The sequence below is a fragment of the Macaca mulatta genome, chromosome 10 (genome assembly GCF_049350105.2).
Source record: "Macaca mulatta isolate MMU2019108-1 chromosome 10, T2T-MMU8v2.0, whole genome shotgun sequence".
Lineage (NCBI taxonomy): Eukaryota > Metazoa > Chordata > Mammalia > Primates > Cercopithecidae > Macaca > Macaca mulatta.
Window position 1 is genome coordinate 24,359,044 of NC_133415.1, and position 23,235 is coordinate 24,382,278.

Here is a 23,235-nt window from a genome sequence, read left to right on the forward strand (position 1 = left end):
AGCCTTAGCACAAGACCAACAAGTTCAAGGTGCCTGATGGTCACAAGATGGCTTCTGTGGCTCCAGCTTTTGCATCTGTACTCCCTGCAAGATGGGTGTACTCCCAAGTACACCCATCCCTTTTGAAAAGTCTGCTCAAAAATCTCACCTAACAACCTTTGCTTGTGTCGCATTGGCAGCTCCATGTCTAAGGGAGGCAGAGAATAAAATATTTTAGCTCAGCATATCAGCACCTCAGATAAAATAAGGGGCCTGTCGCTATGGAGAAAGGGAAGAATGGACTTTGGATAGGAGAGTACCAGTGGCTACCACACTCTATTTTTGTTTTCTAACTTGTATAATTCCAAGCAAAGACTAACTTTTGAAATGGGGTATTGGTCAAAACAGTATGTGCAATGGAAAGGCTTAGCTTGTTAGCTCAGGATAATCAGACCTCCGTTAAATCAGATTTCACTTAATCTACCGAACTTAATGATGCATCACTTCAGTACACAAGAAGGTAGTCTGCTTTACATAAACCAGATTTTTGAAATCACCATTAAATGAACATCTATTACAATCACTGAAGGCATCAAAAACAGAGAAACGTTTTCTCTGCATATTGCCTGCCTCCCTCATTGCCATTGAGTTATTGCGCATTGGCCTGTGCAGGGCTGGAGTCTAGTGTCCACTCACATGTGAGTCTGGCACTGATGCAGTGGGCTGGACCTTGTGGAGGCCACTGTGCTTTCGTCTGCTACATGATGAGGCAACTCCTCCATCCAATTCTACTCTTAGAACACCAGCAGAATCTTCACTGGAGCCACGCTGTGACACCTTTTGGATTTTACTCAGTAATCTCACAACTGTGAACCCAGGCACTGAAGTCACGTGGAAGTCCTTGGTTCTAAGATGATCTCCCAGGTTAGAAGGCAATTAGAACCCTTTTCCAGGTTACGGTAGAAATGGGAAAACCAAAGCAAGTAGACAAGTGAATATATTGGGGTGTGTTCGTGGGCCCAAGTTTGAGACATGATGGCTTCTGCCACCAGGTAGGTGGCTTTCAAAGGGCCCCTATGTCCATGAGTCTGTGTGATTCCCTTACAGGAGCCCTCGAAGCAGATGGAAGAGTTATTTCATTTGAGAGGTGAAGGACTCATACCTCAGAGAGGGCAAGCTACCTGGTGAAGGTCCCACAGTTTATGAAGGTCTGAGCTGAGACTCACCCTTGCTCTGTCTTGGAGCTGTGTAGGGCTGGGCTCTGAAGCCTTCTGCAATACTGCAGCTGAGGCCCCCGAAGTGGCGCCACCATTCCCGTAGCCCCCAGAAGCAGAGGAGACACCCTAGGCTCCTAAGACCCAAAAGCATCTAAGAGAAGACCCAGATCCAACTACTCATTATACAGATGTGGGAAGTGAGCCACTGGTGGGTGAGAAGCTGACAAGTCAGGAAGACGCAACAAAGACGGGGGCCGTTTCCAAAGGCCGAGGCCATGGCAGAAACCCAGCAGTTTCAGGGCACACAGGGCCACAGAAAAATCCTATTCAAGGATTTGCTGCTGTAATGAAGATGCTTATTATTGCCGTCATTAATACTAGCAGTTCATGCCTTGTAGAGTCAGCTCTCAATAACTATCTCTGGCTCCTCCTCACTCTGGTTATTCACCAGACTTATTAGCACAGTGCTTGGCCGTATTATTATTATTATTGTTCACTAGCTACTCTAGCTCCAAAAAGTGCTCCAAAAATAAGTTGAATGAATGAATGAATGAATGAATGAATGAATGAATGATTCTAGCAGAGTTCCCAGGGCCCCTACTCTGCCCTGCCTGGCCTGGCCACCTCCCCACACCGGATCACTGTCTGCCTCCCTGTGATATGAAACTGCCTTTCCCATTACCAGCACGAATTGGACTCCTAATCCACTGTTCTTTGGTTTAAGAGTCATTACAAAGTGCTTAATTAAGTAAGCCTCGCTTAATCACCAAATGTTTGCATGCGAAACGAGTTCCCGGGAAGCAGGGCACTTGACATGTTCTGCACAGAAATAATTACGCCGAGGAGGGGGAGGACGGCGGGCTGGGACTGGGAGCCTCCACATTTCATTTGAGGGCCTCGCCCATTCATCACCGAAGGGGAATTAAAAGGCTTTAGCTGGAGCAATTCGAGAACTCCCACATTCCTGCCGGATGAATCACAGGAGTGGGGCCGCTGTCTGGGTTTCCAAAGGCGCAGAGCAAGGGGAGAGGTGGGAATTTGAGAGGCGAGTTGGAGGCTGGTGGGGCCCCAGGGAGGGGTGCTCTCAGGAAGGGGTGCTCTCGGGAACACAGGGGAGCTCTGCCTCCCGACAGCCCATGTGATAACAATCCGTCCCTGGCTCAGTCTTTTATTTCAGGAGGAGGTTTGCAAATTGTATATGAATTTGCAGAATACATTGGTGGTGGCGGTGGTGGTGGTGGTGGTGGTTAGTGGTGTGTGTGTGTGTTTGTAGGCTATCATTTAATTTCTTCCTCAAAATCTTCCTAATCCTGCACTTCCCACAGAGCACTGGATTAGTTGGTACAAGAATGAACTTACCTTTCTTATCTCAATGGCTTTTTGTCTATTTTCATAGGCATTAGAAAAAAAAATACAGAATCAGCACCTCATTCTCTGATTTCAAGGGTTTTATCAAATCAAAGTTGGTATAAAGGGAAAAAAATAACTCTTTCAAGGTAGAACAAGGGTGTGACCTAAATCAGGAAGGAGGGCCACACCGTGACTGAGATTTGGGACCCTTTCCCTTAGCACTTCACATTTCCCACGGTACTCGTCACAGCGGGACCTCATGTCTCTGGATTGTCAAGGGCTCTTATGCCCATTTTGCAGATTAAGAAACGGAGGTCCAGGAAACACAACATCGCCCCTCACTTCTTCTCTGGGATGGTGGTGGCTGCATTGTACTGTCAGAAAAAATTATAAAAGATGTTGATATGGGCCAAAAAAGGTATAAAGATTGCTGAATGTTCTGTCTAGCATAACTGTCCAGGACATCTATGCCTTTCATCGTCTTTGAGCTATTTCCTAACTCTCTAAGCTCAAGAAAAAAACGAGAGTAATACAAATGCTTGATGCCATAGAAATGCAAATGAATTGTGTCCAGTGGAATGCAATTGATTATTATCCTCAAGTTATTGACCACTTTCGTATCTACTTGTAAATGAATGCCAGCATTTCTGTTTGCCTGCATGTCTGTGTGGTGCTTAAATTCTCCTTTGAACCGGTTGTGCAATTTTCCTGGTTCCGTCATTAATTAATGCTTTAAATAAAATCTCTGACGGGTGTTCATTCTGTAATTGCACGAGAGTCGTGATTTTGCCTTTATTTAAAAATTATCCTTTAACGGTAACCACCCAATAAGGAAAGGTCAAATTCAACAACGTGAGATGGGAGAGTAGAGGGACTGGGTTTGGATGATATTTGGAATGGAAATTGTTTGTCAGTAAGTGTGCATTTCTGTTTTCTGCAGAGTTTCATCTTTTTTTTCTCTCCCCTATCTCATTCAAGCAGGTTGCCAGCTCTACTGTCATCATTCGGGGGTGGGTACAAGCCATGCAGAGAACTGACAAAGATCCCTGGTTTTCTGATATTTTAAAACTAAGACCCTGGCTGTGGCACCACCCTGGGGGTAGAGGTGGGAGCTGAGCTTTCTCAACATCTGCCTTATGTTATGTTTTCCTCTAGCCCAGCGGAATGGGGGTTGGAAAAAGAAGTTACATTGATTTACAGAAAATAAACAGCTGTGATTTCTTGCAGACTCCTGAGCTGGGGGACAAGGTTCAAGCCTGCCATAGGACTGGTAATGAGAGCCTGAATTTGTGTCTCGTTTAAGCCTCATCCGACCATGAGACTTTATTTATTTATTTATTTATTTATTTATTTATTTATTTAGAGATGGAGTGTCACTCTGTTGCTGAGGCTGGAGTGCAGTGGTGCGATCTCGGCTCATTGCAACCTCCTCCTCCCGGGTTCAAGCAATTCTCCTGCCTCAACCTCCCGAGTAGCTGGGATTACAGGCACCAGGCCACTTTTTTATTTTTAGTAGAGACGGGGTTTCACCACGTTGGGCAGGCTGGTCACGAACTCCTGACCTCAGGTGATCCACCCTCCTTGGTGTCCCAGAGTGTAGGTATTACAGGCATGAGCCACTGCACCTGGCCCATGAGGCCTTTTACAATAGAAAGAAGCAGGGATCGGAGAGAGTAGATAATTCCCCAAATCCTCTCAGCAAGTGAGATGTGCCAGCCTGAGCCCAGAGCCTGTGCACTGCATCACAGTTGCCAGAGTTCCCAATGTTAGCAGTGTTGGCACCCGGAGGGGAGCTTCTGAAATGCAGATGTCTGGACCTTCCTTCCCTGAGATTCTGACTCAAGACCTAGTAAGACCTTTTACGTGAGGTAGGGCCCAGGACTCTGCATTTGACCATCAACCATGTGGATGCTGACGCATAAGCAGATTTGAAGGAATTCTACTCCACTGGTTAATTCTAGCACACGGAGGAAAGCAAAAATGCTAGATAAGAAGTGGTTCAGAAAATACATTGCAAACAACATTCAAGGAAAAAGAAGCATCCAACTGGGTCCCGGAGGGTCCAGGAGACAAACCAGTGACATCAAGGTCACCCTGGGCTGTCTGGATGAAGCAGGAAAGCCCTCAATTTTCAGGCTGGAAGGACTCCTGGTACCTTTCCATTTTACACATAGGAAAACTGAGGCTTGGATCAGGAAAGTGACTTGTTCAAGGTCCAACAGCTGGAAAAAGGCAGAGCAAAACCTACTATTTAGGAACCCTAGATCTTGGGCTACTTTCTCTACACTCACACACTCATTGACTCACTGATGCATTTCATTTGCTCATTCATTCATTGACTCTTTCACTGAGCTTGTGTTAAGGTCCTGTTATGTTCCAGGCACAGTGACTTATTAAATAAACACTTATTGAGGATCTACTATGTGGCAGGTGCTGGTTACCTGAGATATGAGGAGCTCACGTTTTATACATGGGTTTGGAAACAAGTGTATAAAAAAACCAAACAGGCCATGCATAGTTCCTCATGCCTGTCATCCCAGTACTTTGGGAAGCCAAGGCAGGAGGATTGTTTGAAGGCAAGAGTTTCAGAGCAGCCTGGACAACATAGCAAAACCCCGTTTCTACAAAAACAAACTTAAAAACATTAGCTGGTCATGGTGGTGCTTACCTGTAATCCCAGCTACTCAGGAGGCTGAGGTAGGAGGATTGCTTGAGCCCAGCAGATTGAGGCTGCATGAGCTATGATGACGCCACTGCACTCCAACCTGGGTGACAGAACACACACACGCACACGCACACGATAGAAAAACCACCACACCACCAACAAAAAAACCCAACAAAACAAACAAAAACAATTACGCAAACAGCAAAAAATATCCCATTGCTTTACAGTTGACAACTCACTTTGAATACACATCATTCAATTCTCACACCCACCAACTCTGTGGGCAGAAAAGAAGAGAGACTCCAATCCCAAATCAGCAGATGAGGAAACTGAGGCCAGACGGGTGAAGCAGCTTTCCCAGGTCCCACTGGGAGTGTTGGCTCTGTGGCTCCAGCCCCACTGCTCCCAAAGCCACCTAGTGGAGTTCCATTCCCAGGGGTACAGAGTCCCTGGGCATGCACAAGAAAGGTTGAGGGGCAGAGGAGAGTCCAGGGACATGGAAAATAATAATAATTGAGGCTCAGCATGCGATGGAACCATTCTAAGTGTCTCTTGTCAATCCTCAAATCACTCCGCCAGGGAAGCTTTGTTGCCTCCTTTACAGAAAAGGAAATTTAGGCTTAGAACTGTGTAGGAACTCGCTCCAGATCCCACCGCCAGTACTTAGCAGAAGAGGAACTCTGCCTCCCACAGATGTGCCAGGAAATTCATTGACATATCACAGACATTCTATAAACACCTGTAAAATCCAGAAGTGTAAACCACTCACCTTTTCTGCCACCACTAGCCCTCCCCTGGGAATTCCTCAAGACTGTTCTCAAAGACAGCTCCATCAGAAGCTGAAGAAAATCAGCCTCAAGGAATATCTAGGGCCAGATTCTTTGCCCTGGGTTTGGGGAAGAGGGCATGCCTGAGCATCTGTGGCTCATTGGTTTCCTCTGGCTGTGAGCCTGCTCTACCCATGCATGGGCAAGGTTGCAAGTGCCAAGTAATTTATACTTCCCTAGGAACAGTCCTCAACCAGTCCCAGGTGGGAGTTGGTGTATAAATACCCCAGCTCCTTTTCCCCACAGAAGTACTTAATCTATGCCATTCCCAGAGTTCCCAGTGAAACTAAGCTCTGGTTGACAATGATAACCTACTCCTAATGCCCCTATTAAAGGTTGTCTTCCCTTTCCTCTCTGACTCCCTGCCCCTTTCCTAATGGTGCTTCCTGAGATCACCTTCCAAATAAACACCCAATGGTTTCCTTGTCTCAGGGTCTGTTTCTAGGGAGGCCCACCTGAGAGAAAGACCAGCGGGACAGCGACCACTTACAGATCCACCCACATCCCAGTGAACTGCGTGGCCCATCATCCCTATCTTTAAAATACCTTCTGTAAATTGTCAGACATTAAGTATTTCTGGCTTGAGGCTATACGGTCACTTTCACAACCACTCAACTCTGCTAAGGTAAAGTAGCCATTGACAATATGTGTGTGTGGCTGTTTTACAATAAATATTTATTTATAAAACAGATGGCCAGTTCTAGGGCTGTAGTTTGCTCAGCTACAGGATCAAACATCTTGAACCATTCAAGGCCTTTCACACTTCAGCCTCGTGCTTAAATATTTGTCAACTCCTCACTAGGTGCATTCAAAACCCAATATAGGCTTTTACCAGAGGAATTTCAGAATCTCTCCTTTTGGAGAAAATCACCAGTTACTCCATAAAATAATCATTTGGTAAAGCAAACAAACATCTTTTCCCCCCCAAGATTGATCTACATGGTTCATGCTGGAAATGTGTTGTCTCTCCCTGTCTCACACTCCTCCTCATTTTCCAGGAATAGAATCACTGCTTCCTCTTGCTTCGTTTACAGCTTCCTGACGTAGCTGATCTCACTGCCAGCCATAGGAGCCACGTGTGACCCAGACCTGGCCAATCAAAGCCATCCTTTCCCCAGGTCATGTGATTGTTTCAGGGAGAAGCACATGACCCATTCTGGACCAATGAGAATCTTCCCTAAGATTTTTTTCCTCTTGGTGGGTTACTAAGCAAGGGGTGTACCAGTTCAGGAAGGTGGATGGTCATCCCAGGTACAATTTAAGGCCTATGTGAAGAATGAAGCCAAGATAAAAAGAGAGAAGGGTAGCCCTTGTGGAGTCAGGCAACAACATCAAAGCACCTACTATGTGCCAGGCTCTGAACTAACTTCTGGTAGTCCCAGCATGAGTAAACTCCAGTGTTCCCTGCTTTCAAATGGCTCAGAGACTGGTGAGGGAAGATTAGTCAACCCACAATGACAATTCAGCGTGACAAGCACTCTTACATGAAGAGGTCTATGGGAGAGATACCAAAGTGCAGGGCTGGCCAGGAATGCTTCTCAGAGGAGGTGCTACTTGAGCTACAATTGGAAGAATGTATTGCTCTTAGCCAACAGGAGGACCAGCATTCCAGACAGAAGGAAGAGCGGGGAGGAACTTGGCAGCAGTGTGGACTGGGGCCCTTACGTGGAGCAGCAGGCTTGGAGGCTGCAGACCTGGGCAAGGGCCAGGCTTTCTGGGACTTGTGTTGGTACAAGTGAGACTGTCCCAAGCTGTCTTTGGGAGAGCTTCTCAAGGCTGTGGCTTTGAAGGTGCATTTCTGCTGCACTCACCACTGCACCCATACAGCTCTGATGGTCTCCTCTCTCTCTCTCTCTCTCACTCTGAGCCTGCCTTTTCCCAGGAATCCAATAGCTGCCACTGAGCCATGACCCTTCTAGACTCTTTTTCCCCATGCTGAGAAAGCTTCATGATGTTGCCAGGAAAAAGACCTGGATGGGGGACTTCAGAGCAGGAAAGAGCTTCTGCAGAGGACAGATGCTTCAGCCTATGAGAGAAAAAGGAGGAAAATGGAGAGAGATGACTTTGGCTTTGATTACTGGAAAGAGAAGCTGACCACTCACTGGAGAGGAAAAGGAAAGGGAAGATTCGGACTTGCTTCCAAACTTGGCCATCTTGCTTTGGAGAAAACCGAGTTTGCTAAGTCTTAGATTGGCTGGAGAAGAAGCTCAGCTATGGGATTCTGGTTCCTCAGTTGCAGAGAGGTTGGGGACATTTGGGGCTTTTGTGCTGCCTCTTAAACACAGAGGTGGAAGAAGCTAGGGATGACTGAGAACCCAGCCTCTCCAATTTACCTCCCCAGACAGAAATTTGTTGGGCTGCTGAGGAAGCAGAGTTGGAAGATTTCAATTTCAATCCTGCTGTGACCCCTCCTGGCCACCTTAGGTTCCCCTGTTTTATCCCTTAATCACCCCCTGCATGTGTGCATCATCAGTTTTCTCAAACTTTGTGTCATTTTCATTGCTGGGCTCACCGACTGTCTCTCTTCTGGGCTCTGAGCAGGCTCCAGTTGCCCTAGAGCCCAGCACTCAGTATTTTATTAATAAATGAGTAATGATCATGCAGGATACTCTGCCAAATTATAGTCATTTCTCTTGGCCTCAGTCTTCACCTCTGTCAAGTGGGAATAATAATGCCTTTAGCTGCCTGTGCATGTCTGGTGCATATCTGGGCTTCAGTATTTGATGGCAGAACAAACGCCCCAATGCTTTAGAAAAGGGATCGTGTTCTGCTGATTTACTTTGTTCATTATCTTTGACATCAAGAGGGATGTGGGCACGCTGAAGTAGGTTCCTCTGCAGTTCTCATCTTCCTCTCGCTTATTTGCACATATTGAGCTCCCTCTGTGCCATAGGTGCTTTCCAAACACAATTTCTCAAGTATATAGTCCCAAGTTGGGTGCCCAAGAAGCATAGTGAGGCAGAGTTTACCATGCGTGTCATTTATTAGGAAGAGTTTTCAGATCGACACCCACAGAAGGGAGGGAAGAGGGGAAGTGGGTAGAGGGAGAAGTTGAGTCACGATGCAGGCTGAACAACGGCCTCAGCCAACAACATGGGCAGCCCTGGAGCTAGAACAGCCCTTCAGTGCCATCCAAGCCTTTATAACTTACATGGATCAGTCATTGGGTGAAGCTTCCTATCTCCACATGGACGTGACCTCAGATGAAACTGTGGAGCTGGGGCCATCCCTTAAAGGGCCAGTGGCTAAGGCGAGCACTCCCAGACGCTGCGACAATGAGGCTTTCCTCGAAGAGGGATCCGAGCAACACCTCTTAATGTCCAGTGCACAACTGTCCCCAAAGGAGGGTACTGCTACCTCCACATATGGATGAGATCAGATGCGTAAACAGTCTCACTCCAGGACACACAGACAGGAGCTGCCAGGACCTCCCAATTCCATCGCTTCCTATGTCTCTCACCAATGCCCCTGACGCTGCACAGACCTGCGCCAAGCAGCCAAAAGCACAAACCCCGCGCCCGAGTCACTTCCCGTCAGCTGGCAGGCCTGCCACCCAGCGCCTCGCGGCTTTGCCTGGAGCCCGCCAGGCGAGGTGGCTTCCCTGCCCGAACCCATCCATCCGCTTGTGTTTATTCTGTGCGCAGCCAACAGCTGCCGGGAGCTGGGCCTGCCAACTCTGCCGCGTTCAGGGATGCGTCTCTCCACCCATCTCAGAGAGCTCTTTCCTGCTGGCTCTTTCTGGGAAGCCTGGCTTATTTTTATTTTTCTCTTTCTCCTTCCCAGCGGTGTAGCTGGATTTCAGAAGGACTTGCAAGAGTTGGGGGGAGGGAATCGGATACAGCATCCAAGACGTTGGAGGGTGGAGAGTAGCTGCAAAATTTCTACTTCGGACCAAACGCGGTGGCTCATGCCTCTAATCCCAACACTTTGGGAGGCTGAGGTGGGAGGATCGCTTGAGCCCAGTAGTTCGAGACCAGTCTGAGCCACACAGTGAGACTTCAGCTCTACAAAAAAATAAAAAAATCAGCAGAGCATGGTGGCGTATGCCCATGGTCCCTGCTACTTGGGAGGCTGAGGTAGGGGAACGACTTGAGCCAAGGAGGTCGAGGCTACAGTGAGCTATGATTGTGCCACTGCACTCCAGCATGGGCAACAGAATAAGACACTGCTTCAAAAAAAAATCTACTTTGGATTCTAGTTCATTTTCATTTTTCATTTATTTTTCTTTTTTCTTACCAACATATGGCTTTTTAACATTACAGGATAAGGGCTGACAATGAGTTTATGAGTGTGGGTTTGGAACATGAATTTGCAAAGGAGGCAGCCTGGGCATTCTGATCTCTGTTTTGCTGTGTGACCTCGGCTGGGTGTCTTTACTTCTCTGAGCTCCCGATTCCTCATCTGTGAAGTGGGTTAACGATCCCATTTCTCAGGTCCATTTGGAGGATTGAATATGAAAGTGTTAGGAAAACTACAGTGGACCAAATAGGTGCTGAGATCTCGTGTCATGATTATTCCCCTTGTACTTTCTCTAAGGAGATTGGTGACGGGCCTGTCCTCCACTGTTCTGAATACTCACTCAAGTTGGTACTGCACTTTGCAGTTTGCTGCACAGGAATTGCATCATCTTTGAAGATGCCACGAATATTCTCCAATCTGCAAAGCAAACCTCTTCTCACACCTTTCATCCGTCTCTGGCTGACCAATTTCTCCCTGTCCTTTGGCTTGGGCTCACATATCACTTCCTCTAGGACAGTGGTCAGCAAACTTATTCTGTACAGAGCCAGACAGTAAATATTTTAGACTTTGTGGAGGCACACGGTCTCTGTGGCTACAACTCAACTCTGCTGTCAAAGTGCAAAGAGACACAAACAATACACCAGAATGAGCATGGCTGTGTTTCAATAAAGCGTGAATTATGGACACTGAAATTTGAATGTCATATAATTTTCGAGTGGGATGAAACATGATTTTGATTGTGTAAAACCATTTAAAAGTGGAAAAACCATTCGTAGCTTGTGAGCTGTATGAAAGAGGCAGTGGGCCAGACTTAGCCTGGGGGCAGCAGTTTGCTAAGCCTTGCTCTGGGAGGTAATTGCTGGTCACCCCCTGTCCTCTAGGCAGGCTACATTAAGGGCCTTTCATCAGGGTTTCCACATCACAGCACTGACAACGGAACATCCTAATTACCTGTTAACTCCTCTGTGGACCGCCAGCTCCTTGAAGGAAGCACTAAACCCTCAGCACCAGCACATAGTAGGTAGTCAACAATTACATATTAAACAAGCCCATGTGTGGATGAATGAACCTTTTAAGCAGCTCCATGTTGCAGATATAAGCTCCATTTTACAGATGTGGAAGCTGAGGCTCAGAAAAGGAAAGGGATTTTCTCAGCATCACGCAACTGTAAACATGACTGAGCTGGGGTTCAAGCTCCCAAAAGAAGAATGTTAACTGAGCAATTGCTATGTGCCAGACACAGTGGTGCTTGGGGCTTCATACGCCTCAGTCCCCACGTACTGGGCACCCATTGTGTGCCAGGACCTGCCTGGTTCATAGCCCTTTAGGTTGAGAACATTAGATTCCTCACTGTGAGAGCACCAGGCTTGATTACGCACTGTGGAGTTCAAAGAACAATTCTGGAATGAGGAATTCCTACCATACCTGAGCTAAGCACTTTTCAAATTTAAGTCCTTCATCCTTGCTCACCACATCCCAGAAGTGCAATCTGCAAATCAGCTTAAAAAGCAAATTAATTAATTTTTTTAAAAAAAAAAAGAAAGAAAGAAAAAAGCAAAAAGCAGTGACAGCCATCGCAGCAGCAGCAACAGCAGCATCTGCTGAGTCAGGTTATCCATCCACAATAATCGATGGCTCATCATCCAGCCATTTCCCTCCTCCAAATACACAAATGAATAAAGAAAGGGTCTGGGCTTGCAGACAACCGAAAGGACACCCAAGGCAAAGTTGCCTCCGGCTGGGAAAAAGTCACCTCCCCAGAACGATGCCCACATCGGCTCTGCTGCCGAGGTGGGAGATACTGGAGGTAAGTCCCAGACTCAGCCAAGAGGGCTGCAGCCCACAAGTCCCCCCGCATGAGATTAAGGCAGGTAAGCAGGAGCTCCAGCTGTCTAAGGCAGACCCTTGCTCTCAGTGGCTCTCAGTGGTGTGCTTGATTCCCAGCCCAAATTGAGTGCCCCAGCGGCCCCATTTTATTAAGCATGCCCAAGTGGCAGGAGGCTTTGGTAGGAGAATGAGGCGCTTTCCCGCTCATGCTGGCTTCTGGGCCAAGCCCCTTGGCCGCACTTCACAGGCCCCCAGCACAGCCCCCTCGGCGAAACCATTGCGAATCCACTTGTTGACGGTGGCCTGCTTGTAGGATTTAATGGTGGAATAATATTTACACAGCAAACTCCTCCAGTGGTGTCCTAAACACCGTAAACGGGATTTTTGGAGCTTAATGAGAGTTAGTGGACTCAAGACAGGATAATGTGGCAACTGGCGGCCCTAATCTGATCTGACACCTACTGCGCAGTTAAGACTTAGTGGGCGGAACTGTTTTCAGAGTTGGCAAAAGTTGCTTCTGACTCCTCCCTCCTCTCCCTTTTTTCCCCTGTGAACTTTGAAACATTTTTAGCACCACGTGGCCTGCAATGGCTGCATCTCAGCTGCTGTCGATGCCCACAAACCCCACACCCGTGCCTATGGGTCCGGCGATGGACCTTTGAAAGGGTGTTAGGAGAAGGGTGGGCAGGAGGAAGGTAGACTTAATCACTTCTTCTCTCTCTCTTTTTTTTTTTTTTTTCTAAAAGCAGCACAGAATATACCTTTAAAAAAAAAACCTTGGATTTTAGTGTCAATATCAGAATTAATTTCGTACCCATGGATCCAGTGGGCTTTAGCCACCATTCAGTCCTTGATCTACACTAGAGGCAGAGCTGCATCTAAAAAGGTTCAAGAGTCATAGGTTCAAATCTTGACTCTGCTACCTCCTAGACGACTCACTTCCCTCTCCAAACCTCAGTTTTGTCATCTGTCAAATGGGTATGATGGACAATACCCATCACAGGGCTGTGTGGCAAGCATATGACTAAAGCACAGAAGGAACCTAGTACAGGATTTTACAGAGTAAAGAGTTAATAAAGACTAGTTTGGAAAGTCTTTTTGACCTCAGTTTCCTCATCTGTAAAATGGGACTTCTATTATCTACCTCTAAGGATTAAATGAGATAAACTGGTACAGCATAGCCTGGATCAGGATCTAGAAGTCCAGCCCCCAAGCCAATGCCAATGTCTCTTGTCTTCAGTTTGCTGTAATTGACTGACATCCGATATGCTATTATAGGAATATATACCCCCAGTATCAGGAAGGGATCTTCAATGGTTGGAGAATTCCTTTACTTTCCCGTAACCACAACCAGATCTTGAGCTCTGCTACCTTTTTTTTTTTAGATGCCACATCTCTCTCTGTTGCCCAGGATGGAGTATAGTGGCACGATCTCAGCTCACTGCAACCTCCACCACCTTGGTTCAACTGATTCTCCTGCCTCAGCTTCCAGAGTAGCTGGGATTACAGGCACCCGCCACCACACCAAGCTAGTTTTGTATTTTTAGTAGAGATGGGGTTTTGCCACGTTGGCCAGGCTGGTCTTGAACTCCTGAATTCAAGTGATCCACCTGCCTCAGCCTCCCAGAGTGCTAGGATTACAGGTGTGAGCCACTGCGCTTGGCCTGGCCTTGAGCTTTGCTTCTTTATACAGGAAGAGAATCTGTGAAGACCAGATTACCTAGGACTGGAGAACCAGGTGGCCCCTGGTTCCTTTAGGAGTCTAGCTGGGTAGTTCCGGTAACCCAGAGGTAGACAGTTGCTTGGCGTGTGCATTTGTGGGTTTTGACTGACAACAGGTGGAGAGCTCTGGCCAGTGCAGTTCTGGATGGGAAGGGGCCTTGCTAGATCCAGGCTGCCTCACCAACCTAGGTGGGAGCCCTCTAGGCACATTGTGTGGTGGCTTAGCCTGGTTTTGAATCTTTCCCTTACTAGCTATGTTTCCTGTTAGCCTCACTGGCCTGCAGTTGCCTCCTTCATAAGATAGGGAAAGAATAGTTTCCATCTCACAAAGTTGCTGTGAATTTGAATAGGTTGGACCATATAGAGTTCCTGGAATAGAGTGTACTTCACATGACCCCAGTGTCCTCAAGTCTATCAGCTTAAAGTATGAGATCTAAAAGAAAGAACAAGATGCCCTTTCACTACCTCCAACTTAGAAAATCCCAGAGAAGGCCTCTGATTTGCCTGCCCCGGTCATGTGACCATCCTTTAACCTGATCACACATCCAAAGGGCTGTCTGTGGTTACACAACAAGGGTTTTTATCTTAAGATAGGGAAGGTGGACACATTTTCTGAAAAGAGAAAAATGGTAGTCATTAAAGATCATTTCAATGGCTCCGTGATTTTGGATACAATTTGCAAACATCTGAGTTCAGTTCGAAGTCTGTAAAATGATCACAGAGATGTCTACACTATATTGAGTTATTCTGAAGATAAAGCCAAAGAAACCATGGATCACATTGCCCGGCACATTTTAGTTCAGCTCAGTAGATGTTTGCTGAATCCAAATGTTGTCATTTTGGTAAGTTTGTGTTATTGTTACTGGTCCCAGGAGATCTTTAATAATTAGTAATTATGTAGAAATAAGGAATTATTTACTCAATTATCTTTTTATAGATGTTCAAAGACAAATATACACACATGTACATACACATACATATATATATGTATATAAGAGATAAATCGATAAATCTATATGTGCCCTAGAGGTGCTTAAGATTAATTTTTCTTTCATATTATTGGTCTGAAAAAAAATCAAATGGGGCAGGGGTAAAGCTGATGAACATTATATCAAACTTACATGGGTCCCAGATCCTCCCTTTTTAACCAAAATTTTATTGTAAAAGTATTAAAACAAAACTTGGAAGAAGTTTATAGCAAATATATGTATACCCTCCACATAGATCCCACCATTGGTTAGCATTTATATACTTTATTTGCAATGTCTGCCCATCCCTCAATACATCTATCGATCCATCTTAATTTTTGATACATTTCAAGCAAGCATTTCAACAATGCAATGCCAATATTTATCTATAGCTTTTTATGTAAAAAGCATATACATGTATTGAAATGCATACATCTTAAAGATACGTACATTGAATTTTGTCAAATGCAAACATCTGTGTAGCCCAAACCCGTCAATCCTCCAGAAAGTTTCCTTACACTCTTCCCCAGTCAATCCTTGTTCTCACACCCAGAGTTCAGCACTGTGCTTTTTTTCCCCCCACCTCTGATTAGTTGTTTGTTCTAGAACTTCATGTAAGTGGAATCATACAATTTGTACTTTTTTGTTTCTAGCTTATTTCATTCAATATAAAGTTTTGGAGACTGGTATTTGTTTTTGCATGTAGCAGTACTTTGTCATTTTCACTATTGTATGGGATTCCAATTTATGAATATACCACAATTGATTTATTTATTCTCTTGTTTATGGTCATTGGGTTATTTCCAGTTTGAGGCCACTATAAATAAAGCTTCTATAAACATTTGGATACGAATCTTTTTGTGAACATTTATTTTTATGTTCTTGGTAAATACTTAAGCATTGAATTGCTGGGTCAGAAGGTAGGACGATGTTAAGTGTTATAAGAAACCACATAAGATCTTTCTCCAAAATTCTGGTATCATTTTACATTCCTGCCAACAATGTATGAGAGTTCCAGTTGCTCCACATCCTTGTCAACATTTGGCGTTGTCAGTCTTTTTCATCTTATTCATTCTTGTGGGTGTGTAGTAGTCTCACTGTGTTTGTAGACCTCTTTAAAAAAATCAGTGCCAAATTCTCATCCACTTCATAAAATGCCTGAACTGGAAGGACTTTAACTTTTAGATGAGGAAACTGAGGTCTGGAGAGGAAAAGAGACTGACCACCATTTCACAGTATTTTAAAGATAAAGCCAGATTAATAACCCAGGCTCCTGCAGCTGACCTAGGACTCACAATAAGAATGTGTCATTAAATTGAGCACCTATATGTGCCAAGCATTGAAGTAAACTGTCTCCTCTTCACTATTTAAGTCATTCATTCATTCATTCAACAGATACTCACTAAGCTTCCCCCTGGTCCAGTAACATTTTAACATTACAGATACAGAAAGAAATAATAAAACCTCCTAGTTTACAAAGAACTCACTCTACTGAATGAGAATCTTCCATCCTTGATCCAAGTCATATTTTTTTCCACTTTAGATACGGCAAGAGCCACAGGCATTAATGCATTAAGGGTGCTTTCATGAGTGTAAAGGAAGCTGCTACAGCACTTTGAGAATCTTTTTGTTTGTCTGTTTGTTTGTTTGTTTTAATGGAGACTTGCTCTGTCACCCAGGCTGGAGTGCAGTGGCACGACCTCAGCTTGCTGCAACCTCCACCTCCCAGGTTCAAGCTATTCTCCTGCCTCAGCCTCCCAAGTAGCTGGGATTACAGGTGCCTGCCATCATACCTGGCTAATTTTTGTATTTTTAGTGAAGATGGGGTTTCCTCATGTTGGCCAGGCTGGTCTCGACCTCCTGACCTCAGATGATCCACCTGCCTTGGCCTCCCAAAGTGCTGGGATTACAGGCGAGATTGATTACGATAGCAAAGATGGGGGGTGCTAACTCCAGAAGATATCTGTATTTTTGCTCTTTCCCTTCATTTTGTTTCCAAACTTTGGTCATCATGCACCACATATTCCCCTGAAAGAGGTGAGTGTCCCTAGAGGAAGGCTAGAAGTCCAAGAGCCCTGGTGGGAAGAAAAAGCTTTGTAGAGGGGAAGGATCTTTTCTCAACACTAATCGTTCAGGGAAGACCACCGGGGTCCCATGAGAACTGCTTGGTTATTTCTAAAATCAACTGGAAGTGGATTTCCAGGCCAAGACAGAGAAGAGGCCTTAGATATTACATCATCCAGAAGTTTCTGCAGACAGACCATGGCTTGGATTAGCTATCTAAATTTCACCCTCCATATGGAGATAGGTGGGGGAAACATTAATATGCAAATTCCTGGGTCTTACCTATAAGGATTCCAGTTCTATAGATCTGAGAGAGAAACCCAGAAATCTTTCCTTTAAAAAGGTTCCATGGGAGTTGGAGGGCTTTTAGGGTAGTGAAATTATTCTGTACATTATTATAATGGTGGATACATGTCATCATACATTTGTCAAAAACCATGGGCTGTACAGTACCAAGAGCGAACCCGAATGTAGACTATGAACTTTGGTTGATAATGATGTATCAATGTTAGTTCATCTATTGTAATGTTGATGGTCGGGGAGGCTATGTTGGTGGGTGAGGGATAGGTGGGAACTCATGTACTTTCTTCTCAATGTTGCTGTGAATTTAAAACTGTTCTAAAAAATAGTCCATTAGAAAAATAGAAGCTCTATGGATTTATGCAACCATCAATAACTATAACACATTTCCCTGCCCAAAACCGTTCCGTGGTTTCTCAGTGTCCTCAAAACAAAGCCATGCTCCTTAGCCTGGTCTCCAGGGCCCTGTGAGGTCTGACTCTGCCCTTCTCCCCATCACTCCTTACTCAGTACTTTTGAACATCTCTTAGTGCTGGGATAAACTCATTCTCATTCCAGAGTCTTTGCTCAGGTGTTCTTTAGAGGCATTTTTTCCCTCACTTCAGCATCCCCGTTTGCCAAAAATATTCGTATATGTTCATCAGGCCTTGGCTTAGGTGTCACCTCTTCCAGGTATCCTTCCCTGATTGTCCCTGACTGAATCAGGTGCTTTTTCTTGGGCTTCCACAGCACACACACCCCACCCACTTTGCTTCCCCCAATTTGGCACTAATCACCCTCATGTATAACCATATTCACTTCTCTCTCCCCTGAAACGCTATCAGCCCAGTGAGGTTCAATAATTTCTTTTCTATTAAATCCTGAGTGTAAGCACAGGGCCTAGCACATAGCGGGTGGTCAAAAAATGTGGATTGAATGGATGACTGAACCCAGTGGCTTCCACACCCTTTCAATCCCTCCCCTCTTAAATCCTGTTTCTCTGCACACAAAAGTCTTGATGGTGGCTGAGGCATCCTGGCAGATAGCTGGCTTCATTCTCACGGCCATCCACTTCAGACCTATTTCTCCGTTAGGTGAACAAGATCCCACAGGTCCCTAATTAGCACTGTGGACTTCTGGAAGCTGCAACATCTCAAGAATGGTGCAGTGGAGTCTGTTCCTGGGGCATCCTGCCATGCCCCCTGTTAGATAGAAGGAGAAGGGTTATGCAGCCCATTTCAGCAGCTCCTCACTGTGCTGTCAAAGCAAGGCTCCCAAGTGAGCAGGCACAGGTGGTAGAATGAAGAGTGAAGAGGAGCAGGAACAGATATGAGCTAAAAGCCTGTCCTGCCCCTTGTTCCATATTCCAGGTGCTCTCCAAGTCCTTGGCGAGCTGTTTAGGTAGCAGGTTCTATAATGGCTTTGAAAGTAACAAGTGAGTACAGGCCATTTACTGGGGAAACTACGCCCCAGGTCCTCTATTTGGAAAAGTACCTTCTGATCGGGCCACATCTCTGCAGAAAGACTTACCTTTGGGAAGCTCTTTTACTTCCACTCCCTCAATACAGCCTTTCTATGACTCTGCAAGTGGTACAGAAAGTAAGGCTCAGAAACTAGAATGGGTTTCCCTGATGCCACCCAATGTATCAGTCCAGGCTCCATACAGGAAACAAAATACAGTCTAGGTATCTTAAGCAGGAAGGAATTTAATACACGGAATCCAGGGCATATAAGACCACTGCAATGGAAGAAGGAGCAAGTTCTAGGTTAAGTCTCCTAGAATAACTCCCAGAATATACAGAGCAGAGGCATGTGGACAGCTACTGCCAGAATTATGCCAGATGCAAGACGCTGTTGCATTTCTAACACCACTGCCTCTTGATGTCTAGGATGTGGGAGAATGAAGTGAGGTCCCTGTTGCAGGAAAATCTCCAGTTACTACCACCACACTATTTGCCAATAGCAATAGCCACAAACTGCCAGAGAACGGAGTCACATTAGCTTCCTAAATCTCACATCAATACCTCTCATTGACAGGAACAAATCTGCATCCAGAACCCTAGCTTTCAGAGAGTCTAGAAATATCCTGCTTAGGCTGGGCGCGGTGGCTCACGCCTGTAATCCCAGCATGCTGGGGGGGCCGATGTGAGCGGATCACGTGAGGTCAGGAGTTCGCGACCAGCCTGACCAACATGGTGAAACCCCGCCTCTACTTTAAAAAAAATACAAAAATTAGCCAGGCATAATTCAAGCTACTTGGGAGGCTGAGGCTGGAGAATTGCCTGAACCTGAGAGGCGGAGGTTTCCGTGAGCCAAGATCACGCCATGGCACTCCAGCCTGGGTGACAGAGAGAGACTCCAACTCAAAAAAAGAAGAAAAAGAAAAAGAAAGAAAAAGAAATATCCTGCTTAGCTTTGTAGCCTCTCCAGGCCAAAGAAGGTAGAATGGAAGTTCAGGGAAGCCACGCAGAGAACCCAGCACTTAGGAAACCCCAGGCTGAATTCCAGCTTTGCCACTTTCTAATTGTGTGGTTTTGGGCAAGTGACAAAAATATGCTTTGCTTTCTTGTCACTATGACATGATAATGCCAGCAGCCATCTCCTAGCAGGGCTGAAAGGGTTAAATAAGATGATGCTTGCCCAATGCTCAGTGGAGAGCCTGGAATACCGTAAGTCCTCAACAAATGGTAGGTGGGTGAGACCATTATTATTATCACAGTTTTAGAAAAGGCTAGCTCCTCTCATCTCCTTACCAACACCACCATCACCAAAAAAAAAAAAAAAAAAAAAAAAAATTAGGTTACACAGTCACACAAAGTATTTTCATACTGCTTCTGAGAACGAGAATCCTTGTAGAAATATAATTTAGATACAGAATTCTTGAATTACCAGGGCTTTTCTGTAGCTTTTGGGGGACAATGGGAAAGAATACTGGAAGCTAAATTTATTGTGGGGAAAGCTTAGTATATGGTTAATCCCCCTCTGTGGAGCAGCTCCGAGAAGGGAGGAGAAAGAAAAAGAGGTTCTTGGTATTAATTCTCTCAGAAGCAAACGAATGCCTCACTTTGCTTGGGACCACAGAGCATGGGGAGGAAAATAGTGGAATATCTTCATCTCCATCCAGTGTTTTGAGAGGATGGAAGAGAGTTATTAATCTGTTCCTAGAAGGGCAGCTGAGTCCGCAAAAAGAGGTGAGAAATCACAATCAGGCAGCCCTGTGTGTCCCTGCCCCCACCAGGATGCATGACGTTGGGCAGGTCGTGTTCTTCCTAGAACCTCTTCTTCCTCATCTGCAAAGTGGAGGTGATCTCTTCTCCCCGCTGGATGGCTACGAGGACACAAAGTCAGGCCATACACTGAGTGTTCTGTTTTCCTGCCGCTGCCCATGGGCCTGCCAAAAATCACTGGGGTTTATGAGCTCAAGCCAACGGAGAATGTATGTGATGGGGTGTCAATTCCAGGACAAACGTCTGATCTGGGTCTCTGTACCGCACGGAAGCTGGAGCCTGCACCTGTAGCAGCCCACATTTCTTTTTTTCCATCAGGGCAGCGATGCAGGGACACTGAAGAGACTTGCCAGACGGAAGGGGCGGTAAGGGGACCGTTTCCTATCGCGGTTTCCAAGTGTCAGGTATCAAGGTAGCTACTTGCAGCTAACAAGCATCCTCAGACAGCGATGGAAGAGAAGAGCCACTCATGGATGGTGGTGTGTCTGAGTCGGAGGATGCCTCCCTATCCCTGCCACGCTTTGCATAAGTTGCTATGGGTGCCCCTCCCACGAAAGTGGCCAAAGTGATTAAGGGGCCATGATTGGCATCCTGGGGCCCTTTGCAGCAGGCACGACCACTCGACGCCCATTTGAACGCCTGAGGATGGTGGTCCGGAAGGACCCACCGGCACGGCGGGAAGGCTCGATTAGCCCACCTGGCAGCCGGACCCAGACCTGGCTGGCAGCAGCATATTGCTCACCGTCTGGCAAATAGACAGATTTTCACAAACCAGATTCCTCTTCACAGGCCTGGGCCCTTCCTGTCCAACTGTTCCGGCATCTGTTTCTCTTAAAATGTATTTATTACACCGAGAGGAATAATAATGGGGCCAGGTCTGAGGCCCCGGAGGCAGCAGCGGTTTCTCCACCCAGGGCTTCCTTGGGAAGCATTCGTGTCAGGGAAAATGGAACAATGCTTAACCTGGGAAGAGTGTGCCCTTGGTCACTGGAGTCGGAGAGGGACTGGACATTGACCCAGGGTCTAAGACTGAAGGAGATATACTGGGGAAGGTGGTTGGGGGCTTGACCTGGAGTCTACCTGTGGGCTGTGTGGCTTTGGGCAACTTCCTGAACCTCTCGGAGCCTCAGTTTCCTTCTCTATGAAATGAGGGTTTGGCTGCATGACCTCCAAGGTCAGTTGTTTCTTGCTTTGCCTGCAAGTGATTTGAAAAGTTTATGCCTGTAGAATTCAGCCTTACCTGCACACCCAAGATTAGGCATTCATTCATTCATTCATTCATTGCTTCATTCCTCAGATTGTTCAATGAGTAAATTACTGTCTACAGGACATTGGGGATGCAAATGATGATTTAAGGAAAGAAGGGAGCAAGGCCGCTGGAAGCATGTTTCCCACCACTCAGATAATGTGAATATGTGTACCAACACCAATAGCAGCTGGTGTCCATGGGCCTGGTTTACCATGTGTCAGGTATGGTGTTAAAGCACCTTATAAACATCACCTCCTTTAATATTCCCAACAGCCCTGCAAGATATATATATAAGGTATATATATATACACCTTTGTCTCTATAGGTGATACTGGGGGAAATGGAAGCCAAGCCCAGAGAGGCAAAGCAACTTATCCAAAGTCACACAGCAAATACGCTGACAGGAAATACCCTGGATGAGGATTTCACTGGTTGACTGACCATCTTGGGTTCCTATTTCAATGGCTTTGCAGCTTTTGAAGATGTGTTGCTGCCCGGATCCTATCTGATTTCTACAGTAGCCTTCTGGGGTTGCTGGAGAGGACGGTGAATCCCACCTGACTGGTGAGGAAGTTGAGGTCTAGGGATGGAAAGTGATTTCCTCGAGGTTACAAAGCAAGTCAGCAGCAGCACGATCTGGAAATACACAACTGTAAACCTTAACCTCCCACTGTTCGTTCATTCATCCCCTCACATAACAGGTACCCTGTGTAGTTGATTCAAATGTGCTCGTTTAGCTTTTACTATTTCTGAAATCAAGTTTCATCATACAATGCATGACATGCTATGTTTTAACTGGTAGATTTTTTTTCTTAGGGAAACATAAAATAACGGTGCGGTTGTAAGCAAAGGCCTATTTGATGGTATTTACTGAGCACCTATTATATGCCAGTGTTGGACATGGCTCCTGCTGCTCTCCTCATCCATGGAGCAGGCCATGGGAAAGCTGAGATTCTTGGGAAGTCCTAGGAAGATGGATTTTAGGTGTCAGGGTTTGGTTCCCTTCACCATGTTCATTGGCCAGCTCTGTTCAAGGAAAGGGGGTTGCAGACAGATTCCACTTTGGTGGTGGCGGTTGGGGGTGGTAGTGACCATCGACCATCACCAGCCTCTCAGGAGCTCTCATTGAGGAGCCTGAGAGCTGAGCCTCTGTTCAGTCTGTGCAGGTGCCCTGCTGTCCATCTCCACTCAGACAAACACCTTTCCCAAGTTCCCTGGGCCCAGGGAGACTGCGCTGGGCCCCAGGCAGTCCTCAATGGGACTGTAGTGATGATGATTCTAGTACTGTTGCTCTGAGCTTCTGGAACATTTAGGGTAGAATGATTTTGTCGGCTCAGCCACTGCTGATTCCCAAGAGACAGGAGGAGCCAGAGCAGGGGGTGCAAGCAGCTGCAGTCAAAACACAGTGATGGGTTAGTTTGCTCTGAGGAGGGGGAGGTGGGGGCATTGTGCTGGGACAGAGCAGCCAGTGCTGGGAGCTGATTGCCTGGCAGGGCTGGGCTTTGCTAAGAAGATGAACGTGCCTGCTCTGCGAAGGTCTGCAGGGCTGGCAAAGAAAATTGAGTCATAGCATCAAGATCTCCAGACATTTGGAGCAGGTACGGGTAATTTACCCCTTTGTG

The 23,235-nt window shown here is 46.1% G+C and overlaps 2 long non-coding RNA genes across 2 annotated transcripts; one reads left to right on the forward strand and one right to left on the reverse strand.

The window, feature by feature from the left end:
- Positions 1 to 3,716: 3,716 nt before the first annotated feature.
- Positions 3,717 to 8,656, forward strand: LOC144331533 (uncharacterized). The gene is made up of 2 exons (XR_013398798.1): positions 3,717 to 3,816; positions 7,073 to 8,656. It is a non-coding gene; the product is annotated as an uncharacterized LOC144331533 (long non-coding RNA).
- Positions 8,657 to 17,990: 9,334 nt separating this feature from the next.
- On the reverse strand, positions 17,991 to 19,628 carry LOC144332234 (uncharacterized). Its single transcript, XR_013400135.1, has 3 exons — positions 19,547 to 19,628; positions 18,668 to 18,718; positions 17,991 to 18,339 (listed from the first exon to the last, which is right to left on the reverse strand). It is a non-coding gene; the product is annotated as an uncharacterized LOC144332234 (long non-coding RNA).
- Positions 19,629 to 23,235: the final 3,607 nt, after the last annotated feature.